The following is a 6000-nucleotide window of genomic DNA, read 5'->3' on the forward strand; positions in this document are numbered from 1 at the left end:
GCTGGATAAGGTAAGAGGAGATTCCACAGAATTTTTGAGTTCTAGTGGCTTTTCTCCTTTAAGGTAAATGCATGCTATGCCTATTGTGACCACCGGGGGCTGCCAAGAGCACAACCTGCACATGCTGACTGTCTGTCTCAGTGTTCATCGTTGGTGTTTTTTTCCTCACAGCGTCTCAAGCTGGCTGCAAAGAAGGTAAGATGTAGGAGGGATTTCTCATGTTTGAATGTTCCCCCCAGGCTAGAGGGACCACAGGGGTCTAGAAAGTGGTTATACCACCCGGACTCTGCGGCCTAATGGCCACCATCTCTGAAGATAGCCGTTCAGGCAGATCTTGTACCAGCCTCCCCCCCCCCCCCGCTCCCAGCCTTCCTCCAGAAGCATGACAGGAGAGTCGGCCAGCGTGGGAAGCGCTTGTTTTTTTTTTTTCAAAACTCGAAGGGGGGGCGGTAGAGGGGGAGGGGCGGGACGTCAGCACTGAGTGCTTAGACTCCCCACTCAGGCCAGCTGCAGGCTATTAGAGGCACTCTGTACAGGTGCACACAGCCTTCTGAGAGACACAGAGCTGACGGTCGCATGTAAGGTGGGACACAGGCATTCTCCTAGGCAGCATTTACTGAAGTAACACCAGACTGAGCATTGGGTAGCAAGGCTTTTAGCCAGACTACATCGCTCAGCAGGCAGTGTTCATTTGTATACCTCACACCTTGTTGCTTTGCACTATGGGTAGAAGAGGTTCAAGCACCCCAGGAACCAGAGACACTAGGGGATCTCGTTCAGGTTCTGAGGGCCCCCTGTCGGCAGCATCCTCCCCCCTAAAAGATGGGCCAGGGATGGCTAGCCAGGGAGAGCCATCGGGGTCAGGGGCTACACCTGCTTCTGGCACTTCAGCCCCTGTATATATTACACAAGAGGTTTTTTCCTCAACCATTAATGGTCTAGAGGAAAGATTAATGGCCGTGATTACGTCTTCACTCAGTGGAAGAAAACGCACTAGGCTTTCCTCTGTTCCCCAAGACCCTCAGACAGAGGAGCTCTGGGATAAAGGAGATGAATCCCTTTCAGAGGATCGGGATGGGATGGATGATTCCTCTTCGGAGGATTCAGGTGGAGAGGGACCCTCTGCGACTTCCCAAGAGGAGAAAGTCTTAGTGCAGATCCTCACTGGATTGGTCCGCTCCACATTTAAGTTGCCCGTACCTGAAACTGCTAAAGAATCCTCTTCTGCTTTGGGGTCACTGAAACCTTTCCAAGCAGCACATGCTTTTCCTGTTCATACTTTACTTGAAAAGCTCATTTATTCTGAGTGGGATCACCCAGACAAACGCTTTTTTCCGCCGAGAAAGTTTTCAACACTTTATCCGATGGAAGAAAAGTTTATTAAAATGTGGGGAATACCGGTTATTGATGCCGCCATTTCCTCCGTAAATAATAGCCTGACTTTTCCTGTAGACAATGCTCAGATGCTCAGGGATCCTGTAGATAAAAGGATGGAATCCCTATTGAAGGATGTTTTCTCCTTAGCAGGATCAGTGGCCCAACCTGCAGTAGCAGCGATTGGAGTCTGTCAATACTTAAGAGACCATGTTAAGCAGGTCATCAAAGTATTACCTGAACAGCAGGCCCAGGGGTTTGCTAACCTTCCAGCGGCCTTATGCTTTGTGGTTGACGCCATTAGAGATTCTATTGTGCAAACCTCCCGTCTTTCACTGGGGTTGGTGCATATACGTAGAATCCTATGGTTGAAAAATTGGTCAGCCGAAGCACCATGTAAGAATCTACTGGCTGGGTTTCCATTTCGTGGTGCAAGGTTGTTTGGAGAGGACTTGGATAACTATATCAAGAGAATCTCTTGTGGGAAAAGCACTCTCTTACCTGTCAAGAAGAAGAGTAAGCGTCCCTCTTTCAAACGGACTCTTTCCCCAGCGCCGGGGGCTTCAGCCTCCAGGCAGTCTCGACGGCCGCCTCCATCGGGGTCCAGAGACAAGAGTCAACCCCAGGGACAAAAGAGGTCCTGGGGAAAGAAGCCTACTAGGCAAAACACTAAGACCTCTGCATGAGGGGGCGCCCCCGCTCACTCGAGTGGGGGAAGACTGCGACAGTTCTCAGAGCTCTGGCAGGAGGACTTCCAGGACAGATGGGTAATCTCCACGGTAACCTTAGGGTACAAGCTGGAGTTTCAGGAATTCCCCTCTCCTCGGTTCCTCAGATCAGGTGTTCCCAGAGACCCAGAGAAGTACCAGTCGCTCCTTCTAGCGTTAGGGCGACTTTTGTCGCAGGAGGTCATTATGATAGTTCCCGCAAATTACCAGGGATTGGGCTTCTATTCCAACCCTTTTATGGTCCAAAAGCCAAATGGGGATGTCAGGCCCATTCTGGACTTAAGGGATCTGAACCGATTCCTAAGGATTCAATCCTTCCGCATGGAATCAATTTGAACAGTAGTTCCCACCCTGCAGGGAGGAGAATTTCTGGCATCAATAGACATCAGAGATGCATATCTGCATGTGCCCATTTTTCCTGCTCATCAGAAGTTTCTGCGCTTCGAGGTAGGAGGGCGCCATTTTCAGTTTGTGGCTCTGCCTTTCGGGATAGCCACTGCATCTCGAGTGTTCACAAAAATCTTGGCTCCTCCTCTGGCCAGATTAAGGGCTCAGGGTATAGCTGTCATAGCATACCTAGACGACCTGCTCTTGATAGACTGGTCGGTAGCCTCTTTGAATGGAAACTTGAGGACCACAGTCAGGTATCTAGAACACCTGGGTTGGATCCTCAACTTAGAAAAGTCTTTCCTAAAACCAGTAAGAAGACTGGAGTATTTAGGTCTGATTATAGATACAAGCCAGGAGAAAATATTTCTACCCCAGGCAAAGATCACTGCTTTGAGAGAGCTGATTCTGACAGTAAGGACCAAGAAGGGTCCCTCAGTCCGCCTTTGTATGAGGCTACTAGGGAAGATGGTGTCTTCATTCGAAGCAGTTCCCTATGCTTAGTTTCACTCAAGAATGCTGCAACACAGTATTCTGTTGACCTGGAACAAGAAGGTTCAGGCATTAGACTTTCCGATGCACCTGTCGCATGCGGTGCGTCAGAGCCTCAATTGGTGACTCATACCGGAGAACCTGCAGAAGGGGAAATCCTTTCTACCGGTTACCTGGACGGTAGTAACAACAGATGCCAGTCTGTCAGGTTGGGGAGCAGTTCTGGAACAGGCTGCGGTCCAAGGGATATGGTCCAAGACAGAGAGGACCTTACCCATCAACATTCTGGAGATCCGGGCGATACATTTAGCTCTAAAAGCCTGGACTATCAGGCTACAGGGTTGTCCGGTCAGGATCCAGTCCGACAATGCCACAGCAGTGGCTTATGTCAATCATCAGGGAGGCACCCAGAGCCGAGCTGCTCAAAAGGAGGTGAACTAGATCTTAGTCTGGGCAGAGATGCATGTCCATGCATATCGGCAGTTTTCATCCCGGGAATAGAGAATGGGCAGGCGAACTATCTAAGCCGCCAGCAGTTACTTCCAGGGGAATGGTCTCTGCATCCCAACGTCTTTTGGGCCATATGCCAAAGATGGGGGGTTCCAGATGTAGATCTCTTTGCATCCCGATTCTACACAAAGATAGACAGATTTGTGGCAAGGACAAAAGATCCTCTTGCATGCGGGACGGATGCGTTGGTGATTCCGTGGCATCGGTTCTCACTGATTTACGCATTACCGCCCATTCTGCTATTACCACGACTCCTTCGCAGGATCAGGCAGGAAAGGAAGTCGGTACTTCTGGTGGCCCCCGCTTGGCCCAGAAGGACTTGGTATGCAGAAATAGTAAGGATGACGGTGGGTTCCCCGTGGACCCTACCGGTACGCCCAGACCTGTTATCTCAGGGTCCGGTGTTCCATCCTGCCTTACAAACGCTAAATTTGACGGTTTGGCTATTGAGACCCACGTTCTGAAGAGTCGTGGGCTCTCAGGTCCTGTCATATCTACCTTGATTAATGCAAGGAAGCCAGCTTCCAGGATGATTTATCATAGAGTCTGGAAAGCTTATATAACCTGGTGTGAATCCAGAGGTTGGCATCCCAGGAAATATGTCATAGGTAGAATTCTTGATTTTCTACAATTAGGATTAGAGATGAAGCCGGCCTTGAGTACCATCAAGGGCCAGGTCTCTGCTTTATCAGTATTATTTCAGCGGCCACTTGCTTCGCATTCTTTGGTCCGAAATTTTATGCAGGGGGTGATGCGTCTTAATCCTCCGGTTAAAGCGCCCCTAAACCCCTGGGACTTGAACTTGGTCCTGGCTGTGTTACAAAGACAGCCTTTTGAACCAATAAGTCAGATTCCTTTGGTCTTGTTGACAAGGAAGTTAATTTTTCTGGTGGCCATCTCTTCTGCTAGAAGAGTATCAGAATTAGCAGCTCTTTTCTGAAAGGAGCCTTATTTGATTATACACAAGGATAGAGTGGTACTGCGCCCTCATCCTAGTTTTTTACCGAAGGTGGTTTCTGATTTTCATTTAAACCAAGACATTGTTCTGCCTTCCTTTTTTCCAGATCCCTGTTCTCCGGAAGAGAGATCTCTACATTCGTTGGATGTAGTAAGAGCAGTTAAGGCCTATCTAGGGACAACTGCTCAGGTCCGCAAGACGGATGTTTTGTTTGTGCTGCCAGAGGGTCCCAATAGAGGACAGGCAGCGTCAAAAGCTACCATTTCTAAATTGATTCGATAGTTGATCATTCAAGCTTACGGTTTGAAACTCAGATCAAGGCACATTCCACAAGGGCTATTGGTGCTTCTTGGGCAGTGCATCACCGGGCCTCTATGGCTCAAATCTGCAAGGCCGCAACCTGGTCTTCAGTTCATACATTCACCAGATTCTATCAGGTGGATGTGAGAAGGCATGAGGATATCGCCTTTGGGCGTAGTGTGCTGCAGGCAGCGGTACAGGGTCCTCAGGTCTGTTTGCACCCTACTTGGTCGTGGTTCCCCCCCTTCAGGTAGCATTGCTCTGGGACATCCCATCAGTAATTACTGTGGCTCTGTGTCCCGTGATGTTCGAGAAAGAAAATAGGATTTTTTAAAACAGCTTACCTGTAAAATCCTTTTCTTTCGAAGGACATCACGGGACACAGAGGTCCCGCCCCTCTTCTAATACACTATATTGCTTGGCTACAAAACTGAGGTATCCCTGCAAGGGGGAGGGATTATATAGGGGGTTGAACTTCCTGATAGGGTGTGCCAGTGTCCAATCACCAGTGATACCTATATAACCCATCAGTAATTACTGTGGCTCTGTGTCCCGTGATGTCCTTCGAAAGAAAAGGATTTTACAGGTAAGCTGTTTTAAAAAATCCTATTTTGTGATAAAAATGGAACAGTGCTATACCCTCGACCCTCACAATGTACAAATCTTATATATATATATATATATATATATATATATATATATATATATATATATATATTTATTTATATATTTTCACACCAAAAAACAATTTGCACTATATCAAAATACAATATCACTACATTAAAGTGCAAGTGCCTTGTGCTGAAAAAAGAAACACAAAATGCATAAAAAAGGGTGTCCAGTATCAAAGTCCATATATTTCATGCCACAAAATTAAATATCGAGTCCAACATAGCCACTGATAGATGTGCTCTTCAATCGTAATTAAACTTTTTATTACACTTCAATAAAGTGCTGCCACAACACCCTGTGTGCTCCACCACCAGCCTCACTAGATGAACTCACCAGAACTAGTTGCTGGTCAGATTCAAAACCAGCTAAAGCGCTTTTTGCCTCCAAAACCAATACACACTACCCATCTGTTGTTTTAATGTTCCCACAGGTACTTAGACCATCGGTGTCCTTATGACCATAATGATATGCAGGAGGTAGAAAGAAGAAATCACCATTGCGTAAAATCCTTTAAAACCAATTTATTAAAATCACAAGTTAGAACCATTCACATATCACGGTGTCTCCACCGACACGAGT

Source organism: Aquarana catesbeiana, linkage group LG02 (assembly GCF_042186555.1).
Source record: "Aquarana catesbeiana isolate 2022-GZ linkage group LG02, ASM4218655v1, whole genome shotgun sequence".
In the NCBI taxonomy this organism is placed as follows: domain Eukaryota; kingdom Metazoa; phylum Chordata; class Amphibia; order Anura; family Ranidae; genus Aquarana; species Aquarana catesbeiana.